Below are 22,050 nucleotides of genomic sequence, written 5' to 3' on the forward strand. Positions count from 1 at the left end.
GTGTACGTCAAGGTTGTATATTGTCACCCTGCTTATTTAACTTATATGCAGAGTACATCATGAGGAACGCTGGGCTGGAAGAAGCACCAGCTGGAATCAAGATTGCTGGGAGAAATATCAATAACCTCAGATATGCAGATGACACCACCCTTATGGCAGAAAGTGAAGAGGAACTCAAAAGCCTCTTGATGAAAGTGAAAGAGGAAAGTGAAAAGGTTGGCTTGAAACTCAACATTCAGAAAACGAAGATCATGGCATCTGGTCCCATCACTTCATGGGAAATAGATGGGGGAAACAGTGGAAACAGTGTCAGACTTTATTTTTTGGGGCTCCAAAATCACTGCAGATACTGACTGCAGCCATGAAATTAAAAGATGCTTACTCCTTGGAAGGAAAGTTATGACCAACCTAGATAGCATATTATAAAGAAGAGACATTACTTTGCCAACCAAGGTCCGTCAAGTCAAGGCTATGGTTTTTCCCATGGTCATGTATGGATGTGAGAGTTGGACTGTGAAGAAAGCTGATCGCCGAAGAATTGATGCTTTTGAACTGTGGTGCTGGAGAAGACTCTTGAGAGTCCCTTGGACTTCAAGGAGATTCAACCAGTCCATTCTAAAGGAGATCAATCCTGGGTGTTCATTGGAAGGACTGATGCTGAAGCTGAAACTCCAATACTTTGGCCACCTCATGAGATGAGTTGACTCACTGGAAAAGACTCTGATGCTGGGAAGGATTGGGGGCAGGAGGAGAAGGGGACGACAGAGAATGAGATGGCTGGATGGCATCACCGACTCGATGGACATAAGTTTGAGTGAACTCCGGGAGTTGGTGATGGACAGGGAGGCCTGGCATGCTGTGATTCATGGGGTCGCAAGAGTCTGACACGACTGAGCGACTGAACTGAACTGAACTGATTGGGGGTGGGGGAGTTCACATCTGTAAAACAACTCAGGAAATGTACATTAGATACTGTTATCCAGGAACCTCAGAGAGGTGCTAACGCAAAAGATATGGGGAAAAGGCCAGTCCTGGAAAGGCCTTGGAGAAGGAAATGGCAACCCCCTCCAGCATTCTTGTCAAGAGAATCCCATGGACAGAGGAGCCTGGTGGGCTGCTGTCCATAGGGTCGCACAGAATCGGACATGACTGAAGCAACTTAGCATGCATGCATGAATGGGAAGGTCTCATAGGGTCCTACTCAGTTACACAGTCAGACGGAGAGACACTGGGTGATGTGGTCCAGAGGGTCCCAAGTCCAGTAACTTCTGTCCTGTGGAGCTGGACTACACCATCTTCCTGTGATACAGATGAGGACACCAACCTGGAAACTCTCTAAGTCTCTTTGTTCAGAGTTTTATAACCCAAACTCTACCTTCACCTCTACCGCGTCATCTCTGGAGGGCAAGGGATAGGGCTGAAAGTTTCATCCCACTAATCAATTAGTCTTTCTCAGCCACATCCTAAGGGACCTCATCCTTAGTTACCTCATAATTGTGATTGAAAGAGGCTTGTTACAAATAACAAAGACACTCCTATCATTCAGGAAATTCCAAGGGTTTTAGGAGCTCTTGGGTGGGAGGGTTGGGAAGGGGAATGAAAGAATAAACATGTTTCTTATTTTATCCATGAGAAGGAAACCACGGGGCAAATTCTAATTTTGACACCAGTTTCATATTTTATACCAATTCCATTATCCTAAACAAGTTTTAAACACCAGGGACCACAGTTGCCTTACTTGTCAACTGAAAGAAAACAATGCACAATGTAAGAGTTAAGCTTTATTCAGGGTCTTACTGAGGACTATAGCCCAGGAGACAGTTTCCAGCAGCACTGAGAAATTGCTCCAAAGCAATGTGGGAGGTTAGCTTGTATATTATGTTTTGCTGGGAAATACATGCAGTCAAGTATACATCTTGATAGAAGAGTACTATTAGTCACAAAGAACAGATATCTCAAGTTAATGATTATAGTAGTTTTCTGTGTGTGTGGAGAGATGCAAGAAGTTGGTTTCATTAAAATTCTTCCTGAGACACATCTAACTATCTATGAGGCCTGCTTGCCCCAAGCCCAGAGCATCCAGTTATCTTCTTCCACTTACTCTGAAGCACAGAGTACTTCATCCTATAACAATGCCTTAATCTCTTCTGTCTGAAGCACAAAGTTGGTTCAGTGATGGCAGTAGATTAGTCTCTGGCTAGCAAAACGCTATGGTGAGCAAAATGCTATTTGTTCTTCTTCTGTTTGCAGACTCCTCCCAATGTTGTTTTGAGTTATATAGGAAAGATAAAATGTGGGGAGACTCAGTTTAAAATCCTTACAAGAAAAGGCAAAACTCTCCAAAATGAAGGTAAAGGAACCGTTCAACGAAGTGGGAAGAACTGAAATTCAGGCAGCAAGAGTTGGTGTGTGTGCTTAACCCTTACACTGCACACCTCTCCACGAATCACAGGCTCTGTGTTCTGCCAGATTCCGACAAGAACAAACTAGATTGTCGTGGAAAATAAAAGATCACAGACAAAAGGTGAGAGTTAAAATCCGTTATTTGCTAAGAGGGATATGCAGGAAGGAATAAAGTCTGGGCTCACCAAGAAGAAGCTGGGTGGCTCTTGCTCCAAAGATCCTTGGCTTACCTTGCTACGTATGTGGCTTGTGTTCTTAAAAAAGGAAAAATGAATTTTATTTAGGTGCAGTTAATCACAGGCAGTTTGGGTCTGAGCAAGAGATTACAACATTGAAACATTTTCCGTGGTGTTGACATAAAATCAAAGCCATATATTAGAAAATGCTGAGAACTATTTGTCGTGAAGACTAATAACTCACCTTTGAAAGGGGTCGTGGTATTTTTCTATGAGGAAAAAACAGAAAGGCTCAGTTTTAGATCCCTACTTGAAACAACAAAGTCTTTGGAATCAAAATCAGCTCCAAAACAGAGTTCCCTGTGGTAGTCCTACCCAATGGAGAGGAGGCAGGACCATTACATTAGCATTCCCTCCTGCCCCTGTCTTTTTCGAGTTCTGGGTTGCTCCATATTCTGCCAAGGCCAGGTAACATTTCTATGGAAAGAAAAAAAACATACTCACAATTAGGATCTTATTATTCACTAAGAGCTGGGTGAGGGAGGAAAATTCTCCTTTCTTCTCTTCTAGGTTCTTTGGCTGGCCCAATAATTAAATCAAGAAGACAGATTAACAAGGGAAAAACAAATTAGATTTTGCATGTATGGGAATCCATAAAAATATGAGACTCAAATAAGTGACCAAAGCAGGTAGTTTTTATACCTTTTAGACAAAGAAACAGTAAATTTGTAAAGAATTGGTAAGAGAAGGAAGTTTGGGCTTGGGGTAGTAAATTGGTAAAGGGCTGATGAGGTTTGTTTATACAGTCTTCTTGGCCATAAATTCCCTATCTCTGGTGATAAGGATGTCTCTCTTTCTCCTGGTATAGGAAGCATAACTTCTATTGCTCAGGGGGACAAAGGAGGTCAGAGTGTCTTTCTTGCACTGGATATTTCTTCAGGAACAATAATTCAAAATAATCAGTATACCTAAGTGGTATATTCTGTTCCCCTTCTGTTTCATGAAGAAAGGACTAATGATTAACTCACCTTAACTGCTTGACTAGTCTTATTAAACATGTCTTTTTTTTATAACCAGAAGAGGAGAGTGAAAAATAACACCTTTGCTGGAGATATAAGACATAATGAGGCAAGCTGGTCATGGTGAAAGCTTCTAACTCTGAGAAATATTTGGGGGCCCTAAATTAATTTGTGCCCTGGACTAGCATATATCAAGAACTGCTTTTAAAGACAATTGATACCATACTTTTGAAAAGAGTCATGGTATTCATCTAAGGGGAAAAGATGAGGTTTTATAGGGTCGATGAAATCTTATATTTTCCTCTAAATGGTAGTCTGCACAACAGAAAGCTGTCTGATTGGGAGGGTCACTTTTTTCATCAGGGGCCCTCTCTCAGGCTGCACCAAAGCCAGGTTCACTTAACTGGTGTGGGTAAGATTCAGACAATGGTTTCTAGGACATCAAGATTAGTTGTTTAAGATGGAGGGGAAATTTAAGAGTCTGGAATACGACATCACAGATTTGAAATTAGGATTTGTTAGCACTAAAGAGGGGCTTCCCTGGTAGCTCAGATGGTAAAGAATCTGCCTGTAATGCAGGAGACCCAGGTTCGATCCCTGGGTCAGGAAGATCCGCTGGAGAAGGGACTGGCAACCTACTATGTTGCCATTATTCTTAGTATGCCATTATTCAACCCCCTAGTCATAGTATTCTTGCCTGGAGAATTCCATGGACAGACCATGGGGACAGAGATTCGGATTCAACTGAGCGACTAACACAGCAACAACACTGAAGGGATTCAGGGACACATTTACAATTAAACTACATGTTCATACTTTACTTTCACAGTCTTGTGTTTCTTTGCAGTCCCAACTGACCTTGAGGATGGCATCTGTTCTCGGTGCAGTGGTTCACTTTTTGATCCTAACTTGGTGTCTAAAAGTACAGGTGACATTTCCTGCTCATGAGTCCTCACCTCTGCTGATACCTACTCTCTCATAGCAGACATAGGCCAGAGGCCTCCAAGGATGGGCTCCATACATTGGGCTTGTTAGAAATTGTGAATCTCAAAAATTTTACAGATAAAATTGAGAAGCTAAATAAAAGCTCAAAACTTAATTATTTCAGAATGTAATTAGTGTGCAGCCATCATGCACACATGCATGCATGTATCATTCATGACATACGTGGCCATGTCACATGACTTGTACATCATTCTGAGCAAGGAGTACATAAACTGGGTAGTATGGAGTGCCAAGTACAAGCCAGTTCCTCAGTCAATATGATGAGGGCAGAGGGGCAGAAAACTTTTCTCTCTTCCCCTCTAGGTTCTTTGGCTGGTCTAATAATTAAACTGATATAAGACAGATTAACAGGAGAAAAGCACATTATTTATGTCTATACAGTAGTCAACAAAGACATGAGACTCAAAGGAAAGTCACACAGTTGAGGCTTATATGCCATCCCAAGCTAAGAAATACGATAGGGGCCTGGGGCTTCAACGGGGAGGAGAGTAATTCACAGGAAGATAAAAAAGAGCAGATATTTGATAATCAGTTGTTTGCCCTGGGACTTCCTTGGTGGTCCAGTGATGAGGCCTTCATCTTCCAATGTAGGGAATGTGAGTTCAACCCCTGGCTGGGGAGCTAAGATCCTACAATACTTCATGGCCAAAAAAAACACCCCAAAAAACAAAAACCATAAAACAGAAGCAATATTGTAACAAATTTAGTAGAGACTTTAAAAATGGTCCCCATCAAAATGTTTGCCGTGCAAAGTAGATGTAGGCTTTCAGATAAAAAATGTTATCTCTGGTAATAGTTTTTTCTCTGGTAGAGGCCCCTTGTCTAAATTCTTTTAGGCAGTGACGGGGGAGGTAAAATTTTTTCCTGAGTCTGCTGGTTGTTGATTGCCTTCACCTCAAAATAATCCGCATGCCAAAGTGGAATGCTTGGGGGTGGCATATTCTGCTCCCCTGCAGTTTCCAAGGACACTGCTCCTTCCTTATAGGTGTCTGACCAGGTTGACCTAGACATGGCTGACAATGCATTTGATGATCAGTATATGAGCTGTACTGAAGAAAAGGAGGAAACGGCATCCCAGCTGTTAAAAGAACTGGAGGCAAACAAAGAATTTTCAGTTGAATGGAAATGGGCATCAGAGACATGGAACAAGGACATAAAGAACACAATGTTTCAAAGAAACTCAATGATTTTCATGGAACAGCTCTTGTGGCCTCTTCTAATGGGGACATTGCAAATTTTAATAGAGCCATAAGAGAATTTCGCAGCAATTCAGACAATTTTCAATTCAAAGCCTTCCATTATTATTTGACAAGAGCTCTTCAACTTCTTAATCAAGGAGATTGTTATACAGTATATAAATGCTCTGTCCCCAGGTTTCATTACAATGGGACTGGAAATGTAAGCTTAGGGGGATTTATCGACTCAACTTTGTTTAAAAGAAGAGGTATAAGTCCTTTTATTTCACAAAAACGGCAGTGGAACATGTTTAAAATCACCACTTGCTTGGGCGTTCCTATTAAAGAAGATTCTTACTATCCACATGAAGTGGAAGTATGTGTGTTAGTTCATTCCAGGGTAGGAAGTATATCAGAAAGTCAATGTCACTGAAAAGGAAAAATACTTTGAAGTTACACTTGAGAAACCCAAAAATGACAGGAGCAATTACAACTGCTTCGATCATAGCTTGAAAAATAATAGGAGTATGGACACAAACTACTCTTATAATTGGAATAGTCCGTGCCACTTCTACGAAGTCTCTTCAGGTGAGTCAGGGTCTGTGCTTGAGATGGGAGAAGCTACCCAGAACAGACAACAGGGAGGCTTCCAGTCAACTGAGGAGCATTGGTCCCTGAGCAGAGTACTAATGTTCCAAAATAGAAATCAAACCTCAGGCCTAGAGACCCATGGCAATTTCTAGTCTTGCTAAGTTCTCCATCTCTCTGCTACATTAAAAGATCAGAAAGATCTGCTGGGTACCAGGGAACACGACTCATGAAAAGTTCCAGAACGTGTGGTGGTGAAGTCAGGGGAGTTGGAGACCTAGTTCTAGGCAGAAATCCAGGCAAAAATCCAGGTGCCTGAACTGAGGCAGTGGCTATGGCGATCAAAGGAGGCCAGGGAATTGGTGTTTCTAGGAGGTGTTCCAGGAGAAAGAGAGTGAAAGCTGGACAGACAGAGGAGTTTGGTAAAAAACGAGGGTGAGGATGATGAATCTTGAGATTTCTAGTATGGAGAGTTTGCAGTTTCTGAGTAGGTTAGAAGACATTCCCAGCAAAGTAGCTGGCTAGAATGAAAATAGGTGAATAGTGTTGGAGCTGAGATCAAAGATCTGAAAGGTTTTGCAGGAGTAGGGCCATGTAGGAGACCACACACAGGCATGGTGCCTGGCCTGATGAAGGTTAGAGATAGGAAGACCAGAGGACACAAACCTCTGGGAAGGCGTATTAGGAATTGCTGGAAAGAGCAAGGGAGGGCATAGAGAAAGACTGCTATGTCTCCATCCCCAAGATGGGTGAGAAGTGTCACCTGGATCAACCTCCAGCAACCTTCCCCAAGGGGTCCTGGCTCTCAGATTTCTGTGCATTTACACTCATTGTTCCTTCTAGTCTGAAGTCTTTGATTTCATGTCATATTTTATCCAGTCTAAAACAGTATCATTTTAGTAACTGTCTTTTAAGACCTATCTCAAATATCACTTCCAATGTTGAGCTTTCCTTGATACTTTCAGGCAAAATTTGTGATCTATGCCACAGGTCTGGTGTCAAACAACCTCAGTGATAATTCAGGCTCAACCACCACTGGCTCTGTGACTTTGGTCAGGTTACCTTAGTAACCTGTGTATCAACTGCTTTATTTACAAAATGAAGACATAAATAATAAATAGCATATAGTAAAGAATCCACCAGTGATGTGGGAAACCTGGGTCCGATCCCTGAGTTGGGAAGATCCCCTGGAGAAGGGAACAGCTAACCATACCAGTATTCTTGCCTGGAGAATTCCATGGACAGAGGAGCCTGGCAGGCTATAGTCCATGGGGCTCCAAAGAGTCACACGTGACTGAGCTACTAAGCACAGCACAGCACAAAGTGGTTTCTAAAACTGTAATGCAATATGGTTCATCAGATTGGCAAATATATATTTTTAATATATTTACGGTATATATATGCACCTTAAGTTATATATTACATTTACTTGCATTGGCAGGCGGGTTCTTTACCACTAATACCACCTGGGAAGCCCCTCTGAAAGGCAAGAGGAGAGTCTAATTGCCGGCCAAGTATATGGAGCCCCTGGAGCCTACTCTCTTGGTTTTCTGACTGTAATGTAAAGCTAAGGAAGTTTGAGAGGTCCACATCTTGAGCAACCCCATATGGAAACCTTTCCTTCTCTTCTGCCCCTCTGCAGGAATGAGAGAAAGTCCTAACTCCTGCTGCTGCTGCCGGGCCGCTTGGTCCTGCTCCTCTTCCTGGCTGAGCTGGAGCCCTCGCCTGCATGGGGCCTGGTTCTGCAGGGATTTGTGAACAGGGCTGTTGGAGGAAGGCAGCGTGGCAGGGGGCTGACTGGCTTGCCAGCAATGGCAGTACTGTTGGACCTTTGCATCCACAGATTCCACCAACCACGCGTTGAAAATACTGGAAAAAAAGTTCAGGAAGTTCCAAAAATCAAAACTTGAATCTACCACAGACTCAGTAGTGATTTACATAGAATTTTACATGGTATTTACAGCTATTTACAGAAGGCAATGGCAAGCCACTCCAGTACTCTTGCCTGGAAAATCCCATGGATGGAGGAGCCTGGTAGGCTGCAGTCCATGGGGTCGCTACGAGTCAGACATGACTGAGCAACTTCACTCTCACTTTTCACTTTCACACATTGGAGAAGGAAATGGCAACCTACTCCAGTGTTCTTGCCTGGAGAATCCCAGGGACGGGGGAGCCTGGTGGGCTGCCGTCTATGGGGTCACACAGAGTTGGACACGACTGAAGTGACTTAGCAGCAGCAGCAACATAGCATTTACATTGTATTGGGTATTATAAGGAATCTGCTGCTAAGTCACTTCAGTCGTGTCCAACTCTGTGTGACCCCATAGACGGAAGCCCACCAGGCTCCCCCGTCCCTGGGATTCTCCAGGCAAGAACACTGGAGTGGGTTGCCATTTCCTTCTCCAATGTGTGAAAGGGAAAAGTGAAAGTAAAGTCGCTCAGTTGTGTCTGACCCCTAGCGACCCCACGGACTGCAGCCTACCAGGCTCCTCCATCCATGGGATTTTCTAGGCAAGAGTACTGGAGTGGCTTGCCATTGCCTTCTCCGATAAGGAATCTAGAGATGATTTAATGTATATGGGAGCGTGTGTATAGATTAAATGCAAATACTATGTCATTTTATATAAGGGACTTGAGCATCCTTGAATTTCAGTACCCGCAGGTGATTCTGGAACAATTTCCCCACAAATACCTTCGGACAACTGTACTATATTAGGAAAGGTGGGACACAGGATCTTTTTCAATGCCCACATTAGTTCTCATGTTCCCTAAGACATCTGAGGGGTCTGCTGGATCTGAGTGCAAAAGTGTGTGCTCCATCTTCAAATTTATTACCTGAGATAAATCTCTAATCTCTTGATACTTTGCTATGATTAGAAAGCAATGTTTTTATGCACTGTCAGTAGTAACAGTCTTAAAAATGCAATTTCATTATGATGAGTGTTATAATCTAAAGAAATAAACCATTTATAATCACACTTTGCTTTTCTGTAACTGTGTATTTCTGCAGGCTATATTATTCGCTCAAGAAATTCTCCCAGAGAATCAGATAGGATGCTGCTATTTTCACAGTTGAAGAGGTTCATGTCTTATACTTGTCACAGATTGCCCTGCAGCCCTGATTGACTGAGCCAGAAGTGTAAGAGCTGAGAATGGGTTATCCTGTATAGCTCAGGCTTTTGGCAACTTAGTAGTTAACTTGTAGCAAAAGCAATAGAATAGGAAGATTAAAATAAAAGAAATAAATCTAATACAGAGTCAGATTGTTCTTCCCTTTTACAGGATGAGTCAATGAATGGTATTGGGATGACTGGCTCTGCACATGAGAAAGATAAAAAAAAAAAGAAGTGGATGCCTACATTGCACCACACCTAAGTAATCACAAGGAAATTAAATGTCTAAATACGAAAAATAAACCTCTAAAACTATCACCAAAGACATAGGAGTTTTTTGTTTTAACTCAGAGAAGGAAGATATTTCTTACAAGCAAACAAAGAAAAGATTTGCTGCTGCTGCTAAGTCGTGTCCGACTCTGTGCGACCCCATAGACGATAGCCCACCAGGCTCCCCTGTCCCTGGGCTTCTCCAGGCAAGAAAAGATTTACTTCTTGCTTAATTCAGGCCGTAACAGAGTTCTGTTCACAGTCACACAGGGAAGCAGGATTCTGGCTCTATCACAGAACATACTTCTGTAATAGGGGGACAGCTGGAGGCTGCTTGATGAAATAAGGTTGTGATATTCTTGAGCAAAAATGCTTGTGGGAGTTTGGCCCAGTTCGTGACAGAATCTTGCTGGTTGTTATGGACTCACCAATGGTGGCCTGGAGAGCCAGGTGGGAGAGTGAGGATGCTTTAGGTACTTACTGCTACTACTGCTTCCCAGGATCGTGAGGCAGAGACAAGGCTTCTTATTTATCTAGGGACAAGGTGACATCATATTTACAAGGGTCTTAATTTAGGAAGACCTAGCTGATCGCCGAAGAATTGATGCTTTTGAACTGTGGTGCTGGAGAAGACTCTTGAGAGTCCCTTGGACTGTAAGGAGATCCAACCAGTCCATTCTAAAGGAGATCAATCCTGGGTGTTCATTGGAAGGACTGATGCCAAAGCTGAAACTCCAATAATTTGGCCACCTCATGCGACGAGTTGACTCACTGGAAAAGACTCTGATGCTGGGAAGGATTGGGGGCGGGAGGAGAAGGGGACGACAGAGAATGAGATGGCTGGATGGCATCACTGACTCGATGGACATGAGTTTGAGTGAACTCCGGGAGTTGGTGATGGACAGGGAGGCCTGGCTTGCTGTGATTCATGGGGTCGCAAAGAGTCGGACACGACTGAGCGACTGAACTGAACTGAGGGTATTGATTATAAATCCCGGTTCATGATGATCCAGCAGCAAGGGTTAAGGGCGAGCCCCAGAACGGTATGTTTTAATAGACCTCCTACCCCTCTCTCATCCCAGCATTCATAACCTTACCACCACTTTCTTCCCCAAGGATCGTAAGGACCAATCTCATTTTGCCCTTTGCTCCTGTTTATGAAGCCCAAGTCTTTTGGGTCCTCTCTATGAGGCTCCACACATTCTCTATCTCACACTTCTTTACCTTCTGAAATGCTTCCACTGTGCCCCTGGAACTCATGGTGAATGGTTAGAAACAGGTCATCAACCTCTGTCTAAATGTGGCCTTCACCCTCTAGCTCTAACTTAGACATTCCCTCATGAGGACATGTTAGCCTCATTCTCCCAAAGCTCAGACTAAGAAACCAGGAGTTAGCCTTGACTCCTCTCTTTCCCTCACACCCCACATCTGGGCCATGAACAAAATGTACTGTCTACCTTTCAACTGTACACTGAATCCAGTGCAATCACCTCTCACCACTGCACTGCTACCACTTCGGTCTCGGTCCCCACTGTCTGTCACCTAGATTGTTTCAGTGACCTCTGCTGCAGATAGTAATCAGACTGTCTTTCTTAACCCCTCTCATTGCTCTCCTCACTCTTGGAGAGGTTGGAAAGTTAAAAGCCACATTTCCCAGAGCCCATTGCTATTTGTTGTTGTTGTTTTGTTGCCAAGTTGTGTCCAGCTATTTTTCGACCCCATGGACTATAGTTCACCAGGTTCCTCTGTCCATGATATTTCCCAGGCAAGAATATCCGAGTAGGTTGCCATTTCCTTCTCCAGGGGACCTTCCCAACCCAGCGATGGAACCTGAATTGGCAGGGAGATTCTTTATTACTAAGCCACCAGGGAAGCCCCCCACTGCAATTAGGGTCTATCAATTAGTTCCTGATTATAATCACACAAACAAAATACAGAAGGTGGGAAATGGAATCATCTTTTTGATGATGTGAATGCTGGCAAGCAAAGGGAAACAAACAGGACTATTTTGGTGACTGGATTCTGGATCCCTTTTCCTTCCAAGGTCTCTCCACCAGCTTCATGGGTGTGAGAGCCAGTTTGAAGTATAACATTAATTGCAGGAGTCAGAATCATCTTTCTTACAATTGGGTTTCATCACAGTGGTGAGACTTTGAAGACCAATGCTAGTGAGGACACCTGACTTCTCCTTCAGCCCTTCCAACAATTCTGTAAGCTCCAAATATCCTATATTGAATCCCTTTCTGTTTAAAACACCTGAGCAGTTTCTTTCTTTTGCAGGACCCTGACTGATACAACCTCCTAACTGATCTTCCTCCTTCTACTCTCACCCACCAGAATGACTATGAACTTAAGCCTAATCATAGTGTTTCTCTGCTCAAATCCTCGAATGGCTAACAGCCAAAGTCTTTACAGTGCCCTGAAAAGGCCATATCCAATCTGCTATGCCGTAAACATTGTGATCTCGTCTCATCTGATCTCTTGCCTCCCTGTCACAAACACTCCATCTCTCTTTCTCCTAATCCTGCTTTATGCTTCCACTTAGCACTGGTCACAATTTAAATTACTGTACATGTATTTTCAATGCCATTTTATATTGCATCCTGCTCCCTCCATAATCCTGGCTCTTCTTGTCCTTCTTAGTTTTCTTTTTGCCATAACAAAAAGTTACTACCTACAATCATCCTGTATCATTTGCCCATGTGTTTGTTTATTGCCTGTCTCTTTCTCATTTCTAAAACTTAAGCTCCAAGAGGACAGGGATCTGTGTATGCTTATTTCACTGATGTATCCCAGGCATCGACAATAATGCCTGCCATGTATTAGGAGCTTAGGAAAATTTTACTGAATAAATTGCTTTCATTCTATGAATGGGAAAGCTATTAGAGGAAAAACTAATATAATAGGATGCCACCTCAAGTTACCCAGCCAAAAGAGGCAGACCTTGAGTTATCTAGGGCAATGTAGTATCAAGGGAGTCTTAGTTATCTTTTAAATGTTTTATTAGAGTATAGCCTGCATAAGGAGGGACTTCCCTCATGACTCAATGGTAAAGAATCCAGCTGCCAATGCAGGAGATGTAGGTTTGATCCCTGGGTCAGGAAGATCCCCTGAAGAAGGAAATAGAAACCCACTCCAGTATTTTTGCCTGGAAAATCCCACGGACAGAGGAGCCTGGTGAGCTACAGTGCATGGGGTGGCAAAAAAGTTGGACATGACCTAGCAACTAAACAACATTTCAGTTCAGTTCAGTTCAGTCGCTCAAACAACAACATTAAACAATCAATAATTATTGATTATAATAATTTATAAGAGGAATGTGATAACAAAAGTGAAAACTGTAGATTTATAAAATTTGCAATATTACATAAAGTACAATATTACACAAGTACAAGAACCAATTTATAAAATACTGGTTCTGTAAAATAATTAAATTTAGTTTAATACTCATTTACAAACTCAAATATTAGTGTGAGTAATAATAATCAGGGAACTTGAAATTTCCACTTAATTTAGATTTTGGGGTATGGGGATTAAGAAATTAAATTCGAAGTCTTGCAGGAACTAAAATACCACATTTGCATTTTCATTTCCCACTGTGGTAAGATCAAGGAGAAGACCTACAGTCATCTTTTAACAAAATTCACAGTATAATTTATTTTCTCAAAGGGTTTGCCTTGACAGAAAATATTAAGGGCGTATGTATTAGAATTTAATTTCCTGGTATTTATTTACTTTTCTGTTTTATGTCTGTTTGTTTGAGAACTTTGCCTGTAAAACTCATAGTTGATAAAGGCACATTGTTACAAAATACCTGGGAGACCAATAAGGCAGAACTCCATCTGATAAAGGATGAACACGGGCAAGATTAGATGGCTGTTCCTTCCTGCTTTTTTCTTTCTTCTCTCAACTCCAAATCACAAGCAGCTTATTTCAAAGCCTAATCTGTTCCATCCAGCCCCATTCTGGCCATGAGGGCTTCTGTTACACTTGTTTAAGACGAATTCCCCAACTGAGAATGATCATATATAATAAACATTCATAACTGGAACACATTTTTTCTCTTAAAACCCAAGGATTCTCAGGGATTCATGCAGATCACAAGTCTAAGATTTCAGATTCTGGCAAGACTCTTGGTCAAACAAAACCAACATTCAGAGAACACTGCCTAACAGTGAGGGTATGAGTTGCTGACACAGAAGCAGTAGTTGATCCACACCACTACTGGGCATTTTTTTTTCTAAGGAGAAGCCATGCATAAATTCAGAAAAATATACAGCTCTCAGCCTCTTCTATTTATCCTCTTGCTATTATCTTCATCTTAGAGTATCTGTCCACAGGGAACAAACTCCAGTTGCTCAGCTTGGGGTTGACCTATCTCCTGCCTCACCAGGGTGTTCATTTGAATGAGGAAAAGTGAGAGAGGTCCAGCCCTTATCCAGTCACTTAGGAGCTCTTGCATGTTCTGCCTGCAACAGAACTAGTTAATTAACACTTAATACAGGAACCTGCCACTATGGGTTCAAACCCTAGATAAGTGCAGCCACCAGGGGGCGTAGTGTGTACATTTACTCTGTCCTTTCTCAACTCCCAGAGCGTTCAACACAAGTTTCTCAACGTGGATCTGAAACTCTCAGGCAGGCTTGTAGCTTGTTTCCCTAGACTGGGGGGGGGGAAAAGATGAGTCATCAACATAAATAAGGGGAAAACACCCTTGAAGAGACTAAAACCAAGAAGTTAAAGAACACTATCAGTGATTTATGTACACATAGTCATTTACTGGTAATGTGCTCCAGATAACTGAACAAGGGACAAATTACATTAGAAAATAGGAAACTCTGGAGAGGAAATGAGGGAGCTTGGGGGTTCCCAACAGGAGAATTCAAATGAAGACTATGCTGAATCTCTTTGTTTTCAGTAAAGTTATCAGCTGGGTGGTGGTGTCATCTGTGAAAGCAGCAAAAGGAAATCCCATACTTCCCAGCCATGGGAGGGCCTGGGCTGTGGCTGTGGACAGGCTGCTTGGCAGAGGGGATCAAGGGCCTCCTTATGTTTATTTCACAGAGTAATGGAATTCTCAGAACCTACCTTATTAGAAATCTTAGTACTGAAGCAGTTCTTAAAACCTTTGTGACTGCCCATTTTTGACCTGGTGTGAATTTGCATATCACTGGTCCTGATCTGCATATTTATTTTGTAACTCAGCAGGAACCATGAAGCTGTTAAACCAAAGTTAGATTTTCCTGGTTCCCATCCAAAAACATTTTGAAGAAAAGGCTTAGGTTTGAAAACAGGAATAGTGTTTGAAGTTGTATTAATAACCTAGTTCATTTTCCAAGGTTATTTACACATATTCTGTTTTAATTCTTTAAGAATATAAAATTTACCTTTTACCTAAAGGTCTTAAAATACTCAGTTGAGTAGTTTCATTTTTTTCCATTGGAAGCCATTTTTCTAACTTAAAAACTGTTAAAAGACTCATTCTTTTGAAGATTAATTAATTTATTTACATGTATTAACATAAATTACAGAATGCAATTTACAGCCTCTTTGTAAACACAGTGTTCTGCAGTTTGGAAGGTTTTCTTTTCTTTTTCTTTCATATTGGAGGGCTTTTCATAAAGAGCTAGCACATTTAAATTAATGGAGTTGTGGCTTGAGGCCTTAACCCCACCCCAGACATTGAATCCCTTTATTTTAGTCTTAAAATATGCACTCAGGGATCTCTTGAAACCAATACAAATAGTTAATTTGTATTAACTATTATAACCTCAGTGGAGGTTGAGAGATATTACAGAACTATTTTCTACAAATCTACAGAGGGGGCCTAATTTGTTCAGAAATACTTTTGATATTAAACTTATTATTGGGTCATCTGTGAAATGACAAGACCAGTCCTCCAGAAACAACCAAACTGAACTATCTATTGGGGTTCCAACCCTTGGATTCCCCACTCCCAATCCTTCAACTCATACCAGTTCAAACACAATGCAGCTGGGCTTTTACAAGTGGAACCAATCTTTCACTGAAACAACAGAAGTTATTAAATTACTAGATAACCTAAAGATTAAGCAATGGCATTTTTTCCTTCTAAGGAGGAGAGTTCAGTTCAGTCGCTCAGTTGTGTACGACTCTTTGGGACCCCATGAACTGCAGCACACCAGGCTTCCCTGTCCATCACCAACTCCTGGAGCTTACTCAAACTCAAGTCCATTGCATCAGTGAGACCAGCCAACCATCTCATCTTCTGTCATCCCCTTCTCCTCCCACCTTCAATCTTTCCCAGCATCAGGGTCTTTTCCAATGAGTCAGTTCTTCGCATCAGGTGGCCAAAGTATTGGAGTTTCAGGTTAAGTATCAGTCCTTCCAATGAATATTCAGGACTGATTTCCTTTATGATTGACTGGTTGGATCTCCTTGCAGTCCAAGAGACTCTCAAGAGTCTTCTCCAACACCACAGTTCAAAAGCACCAATTCTTCGGTGCTCAGCTTTCTTTATAGTACAACCCCTAAGAAACCATGCACAAATTCAGAAAAACTGCTGTTCCGAACTTCCCTGAACCATCATATACATGTTTATCCTCTAGAGGGCGGTAGTTCCTTGTTTCTGGGGGAAAACAACCTTCTCTACTCGAGTTTTGTCTCTTGGAGCCTCTAGGGAAAATTCACTTAGCCATGCCTTAATTCGAACAGAAAGAAAACACTCCAGCTTTGAAACAGACAAAATTCTAACCTAGAAACCAGAAATATTCATTCCAAGAGACAGAGGCACCTGAGCCCTTCCATCTGCTCTGACTGCCGCAGACTGAAAGATAAGAGTCCACCTGTGAACATCTGGTGAAAGCCACAAGACAATAATCCACAACAGCAGGAAACAGAAAATGCACTTTTTCACTTCATGATGCTCTATAGATGTTCTCAGACAGCTGCAACTTGATGTCCTTGTTTTGAACCAGTTAGAACAGGTCCCAGAGATTCGGGAAGCAGCACCCTATTCCCTGGTAGGACCCAGACCCAGAGGGTTGAGGAGCACAGCAAGGGCTCACTCTTCCTCACCTGATCCCCCAAGCTCCATGGGTGGAGTGGAAGCAGCAGCCCCAGACCTGAAGGAACCGGTAGACTGGGAGGATGTGTTGTCTCCATGGCAACAAGTGTAGTCTGGTGACTCACAGCTTTTGTACATGCTGGGGAATCAGGGGAAGGACTGGGGGATGAGGGGCCCTCCCAAAACCTTGGTGCTAGGAGAAAACCTGTTTGGGTAGGGCTGGGGAAGCTCTGAGAATTGTGGCATGGGATAGTTACTGCTGAAATTAAGCTGCTTGGAAGAAAATAAAGGGATTTGATACTTATTCCAAAAAAAAAAAAAGAAGGAAGGAAAGATATCTCAGAGACAGGCAGGTACCCCAAGGAGACCCAAATGGGTGGTGATTGCCTGGGTTCCCTCTGAAAACAGAGTCTGAGACAAGGACTTGCATGGAGAGGATTTATTTGGGAGGTGACCCCAGGGTACAGGAGTGAGGAACTAGTGGAGTAACCAGCCATGCCTGTTTGCTCAAAGCCCTTGTTCGAGGGGAAACTTTCATTGCTAAAATCAAGAAAGTCCTAAGCACACTGGGACAAGCTGGTCACTATGGGGAATGGAGAGCTAGCCCTAGAGGAGGGAGACCAGTACGAAGCTGAGCTGAGGAGTTGGTTTGATCCCACTGGATCTGTTAAGACCATCTCAGAACTGGGGAGCATTTATCTGCCACTTCTCACCCCTCACTAGGTAAGCACTGCCTCTTGGAGTGTTAATTCCACCCACATTCAGGGATCATACGCATGAGGGCCTGTGAGTTCCCAAAGGCATGTCCCACTGCGGCTTCAAAGAAACCCTGAGCAGAAAGGGAGAGCAATAAAATGCAGCTGAGGCCCAGCAGGCTGGGTGATGCCTACACAGATCTGGTTGCAGCAGCAATTTGGCTGGAGTCAAAATTGGACTGACAGGGTGTGAGGTGGAGCACAAGAGTCCAATATGTGATGATTAATTTTGCTTCCATTTGGTTAACTCATTTGAGCTCTGCATGGGGTCACCAAGCCCTGCTCTTAGCTTCTCAGAGTTTATTAATTTAAATGAGATAAAACTCTCAGACTCTTTGTTTAATTCAGAAGTTCTGCAGAGTGGTTTTATTTTACCTCATGTACAATATTGAGGAAGAGGCCATGCCCATGAACCCCTTCAGGTGAAAGAGAGAATTCACAGGTAATTGTTGGACTCTCCAAAACAGAGATGACAATTTAAATGTCATCATCAGTATAAAACATTAAGTGAAGTTACTCAGTCGTGTCCGACTCTTTCAGACCCCATGGACTGTAGCCTACCATGCTCTTCCGTCCATGGAATTTTCCAGGCAAAACTACTGGAGTGGACTGCCATTTCCTTCTCCAATAAAGCATTAAGACAACCAATCAAAATCATAGACTTTTTAAATTCCCTGGCAGTCCAGTGGTTAGGACTCTGTGCCTTCGCACTGTTGGCCCAGGATTCAGTCCCTGGTCAGGGAACTAAGATCCCATGCAAGCTGTGTGGTGAAACCAAAAAAAAAGAAAACAATCACATACTTTTTAGAGGTTACAGCACACTTATAAGACATAGCAACAACCTCTGAAGCCCAGATGTCTTGCCAAACTTTTTGGAAATCACAAGGATGATTTATATGTATTTTTTATTTCCATCATTCTTTTAAACTTTTTATTACCTAAAATTTTCAGAATCCCCTTGATATCTCAACAACCATCAACTTTTGGCCATTTTCCATCTCTCTCTCTTAAGAGTGCATGAATTATCAGGAAACAGAAAAACCAACTATATGATCTTAAACAAATAGAAGCACTATTTGTCTCAGATAACAGAAAGTCCAGAGACTGGTAGTCCAGGCTGCTGTCAAACTGAATGGTGTCCCCCCAAATTCAGCTCCTTCTACTGCTTTGGTCTTCCATCTTTAGAATGTGATTGCAAGATGGCTGCCAAGCTTCCAGAAATCACATCCTTGTTCCAGGAAGTAAAACTGAGGAAGAGCGAGAAGGAGCCTATGATACACCAACTACCTCAGATTTCCTTCAGAAACCTTTCCCAGAAGCTGTACTCAGTGTGGTCTCTACTTTCTGCAAGGGAGTATGGAAGGTGAGCAGTCTTAGCTGGAACATAGCCACCCTGAACTAGAACCAGGTCCTATTAGTCAGGAAGAAGGGGCCTCTGTCCTCTTGCCCATGTTTTTCTCTCTGCTTCTAATGCCTTCCCCTTAGCCCCAGCCCCAACCCCTTGACTACCCAAGTTATTCCTTTATTTAACAAATATTTATTTAATACTCATTCCCTGCCAGTCCTAAGGCCAGGTCCTGGGGCTCTAAAGAGAATAAAAAATAGTGTTTGCTCTTGAACAAGCCCTAATGTAATCTATAGCAAAAAGCCAATATATACTATCTAAACTTGCTAAAAGCAGAGTCACACAAACACACACAGTATTTAAAGATATAGCAGGAACCTCTCAAAAGATAGAAAACCAGAAATGATTCAAAGGGGCTGCCTCCAGAGGTCAGGCTGCGACAGGAAGATGAAGAGCTGGGGACTGCTGATACCGTTATAAGCTCTTTTGTATAGTTAGACTTTTTATTTTGCTTTTGAACCATGTGCCGACATAACTCTGATAAAATGTAAAAAGCAACTCTGAAAAATAATACCGCAGTAGACATCTTTATGCATAAAAAAATGGTTGCCATTTTTGCTTATGTTTTCATGACATATTCTTAGAATTTCTGTGTTAGAGACTGCAGCTATAAATTTGTTTCCAGAAAGTATGAAAGATCGTTGGGTTTAAATGGAGTGACATATGTAAGCTACCGAGCGCAGAGCAGGCCCTCAGTACACATTTGTTAGAAACAAATAAATCACCCAGCATTTTGTCTGGATTCCAGCCCTTCCCAACAGCTGCCACAAAGCACAGCCCTCTTGATGATGCTCCTCTGGGTCCTTTGCAAAAACAAATAGTGTGGCGGTGAGTAATCTTGTGCCAATGTCAATTCAGGTCTTTGCCAGTGTGTATTTGGGATGGATTCCTAGAAATGGATAAACGCACGTGTCATTCTGCTGGGTGTTGCCATGTCCCCTCTAGAGGGGTCGAAGCATTTTCCGCTGCCCCTAGTAATGTGAGAGTGTGTCTTTTCCTCACAGCCTCATCAAGAGAAATTGTTGTCCAACTGTGGGGTTTATTCTCATCTGATGGGTGAAAAAATGGTCTCTTGCTGTGGTGTGAATTTGCATTTCTGATACTTAGCATTTCTCCCTGGTGCAGCCTGTACTAAATTTCCCTCACCGTCAGGCTGCTTGCCAGGCAGATGACCCAGACCTTTGTCCCTGAGGGATCTGAGCCCTTGGCGGCCTTGCCTTTGTTAGGCCCAGGATGTCTCAGTTGCCCAGGCAGTGTTATTACTGAGCGCTCAAGTAATGTGTCCTAGGGAATTTGAGCTCCGAATGCCTTCCTTTCTGCCTCACTAAGCGCCAGCAACCCTTTCTCTTCATGACAATCAGGGTTGATTACACCCTGCTGCAATCACAAACCCATTTTGCCTTCTGCACCACTGGTATAGAGATCCAAAAGTGATCAAGTGGCAGTGAGAGCCTCAGGCTCCATGGAACCCTCCTGTGCCCTTGGTGACGAGCTCACCCCTCCCTGGGAACACGGTCTTCTTTCCGGCAGATCGGAGAGTTGTAGGAACACAGTGCAAAATGATGGTAAGTGAGTTGCCAGAAATGATGGTAAGAGGGGCCACTTCTCCTTCTACCCTCGGTTTCTTGATGGAGAGAGCACCACATAACAGCCATTGGTTCAATACACACTGTACAACCTCCAGGCCAGCACTCGACCCCACATGGAGTCACCCCTAGGCTAGTATCCTCACTAAGACTTTCAGACCAGGTACTTTCAGGGTGAAACATTCCTTAGGAGACCCAGTGGATCCCATGGGAATGTGCCCCTTGACATACCTTCTCCATCATAAAATGGGGTGAGACGTTAGGTGAGGCGGTTAGGGTGAGGCGATGAGACAGAATGCTTTGTCAGGAAATCAGGCAGCCCTGTGTTGGCGCTGGCAGAGACTCTGTAGGCTGGGAAGGCAAACCCATACCCACAACTAGTTTAAGTCTCCAAGAGGAAGAATCACTCCCTCTCCAGATTAGAAAGGATCTGATGCAATCAGCTTGCTTAAGCTTCTTGAGGGATGGAGCCGCACTGGGGACTCTGTGGGTGGCAAGTTAGGCAGAGGCAGCAGGCAGAAGGGCCTCGGTGAGCGGCAGCCCCACGCTATTGGGCCAGTGCAGAGCCCCCATCCCTGCCAGTGACTGCTCCACTCAGGGCTCCATTGCTCTAGCACTGGGGCAGCTAAAGGCAGAGTCTGACCACCATCCCCCAGGGAAGCCATCCTGTCCACCAAGCCACCACGTGCATCCTATAAGGAATATGCTTCCTAGTGAACACGGATGTGAGACATAAACATCTTCACATTGTGCCCACTCCGTCAGCCCCTCCGCATGCCTCTTCCCTCATCTTCCTGCAGTGCTTCTTCCAGGCCCCTGACCAACCAGCCAGTGATTCACTGCTGCTCAGAAGCATATATCTCCATCTTCAGACACTTGTCACTCCATCAAATGCTCACAACTGAAATTCCTGCTCAGAGCTCTGCCCACCAGGAGGACTTTGCTTCTATACTGCATTTTAAGGCCACCACTGCCTAGGGCTTTAGTGTGGCTGCAGTTCACTTGTAGCTCACACCATCCTATCAGTGAGCTAATCCATACATGAAGCAGGCCAAGAGATGTTCTTTCTCCATCATCTGGTCATAGGGAAGTCCTCACAAGACCATAAGTGTGAGCTGCAGGAGAGGCATCAGTGCAACAGAATCTGTGACACGGGCCACCTCTGAGCCACCTACGCGTGTGGCCCATTCGTGCCCGCTGAACTTCCTCAGGTCTGAAGGTGCCATTTCCACCACGGGTCCACCCCGGTTCACTATGGTGCCTGCCTGCCCTTGTCATGACCTGACAGACCTAACGATACCAGGCTCATGATAGGCAGCGCCTGTCTCACAATCATGTGGTGCCCGTCCACTGGTCAGTGTCTACTGAAGCCCAGGAGCTTCTTTTTGAAGGAATAGTTCCTTGATGCAAAAGGCATGGCCTAGAGGACTGTGCCGTGCATCTCCTATTGGGGCTTGCCAGAGACTCTGCCCAGCATCCCTGTCTCATGGGACATCTCTAACCCTACAGC

The 22,050-nt window shown here is 43.4% G+C and overlaps 1 long non-coding RNA gene across 2 annotated transcripts in view; it reads right to left on the bottom strand.

The window, feature by feature from the left end:
* Positions 1-2,588: 2,588 nt before the first annotated feature.
* The window catches only part of LOC129554021 (uncharacterized), a 37,888-nt gene continuing 18,426 nt past the window's right edge, over positions 2,589-22,050 (bottom strand). Inside the window, exons 1-3 of one of the 2 annotated variants that reach the window (XR_008685549.2) lie at positions 20,772-20,888; positions 2,824-3,056; positions 2,589-2,657 (exon numbers count right to left, since the gene is read on the bottom strand). This is a non-coding gene — a long non-coding RNA (uncharacterized LOC129554021). Of the gene's footprint in view, positions 2,658-2,823; positions 3,057-20,771; positions 20,889-22,050 lie in introns of those variants that run through there. The other variant, XR_008685550.2, reaches the window with a different exon arrangement.

The sequence above is a fragment of the Moschus berezovskii genome, chromosome 14 (assembly GCF_049115385.1).
Source record: "Moschus berezovskii isolate FMDL1 chromosome 14, NW_MosBer_1.0, whole genome shotgun sequence".
NCBI classification, from domain to species: domain Eukaryota; kingdom Metazoa; phylum Chordata; class Mammalia; order Artiodactyla; family Moschidae; genus Moschus; species Moschus berezovskii.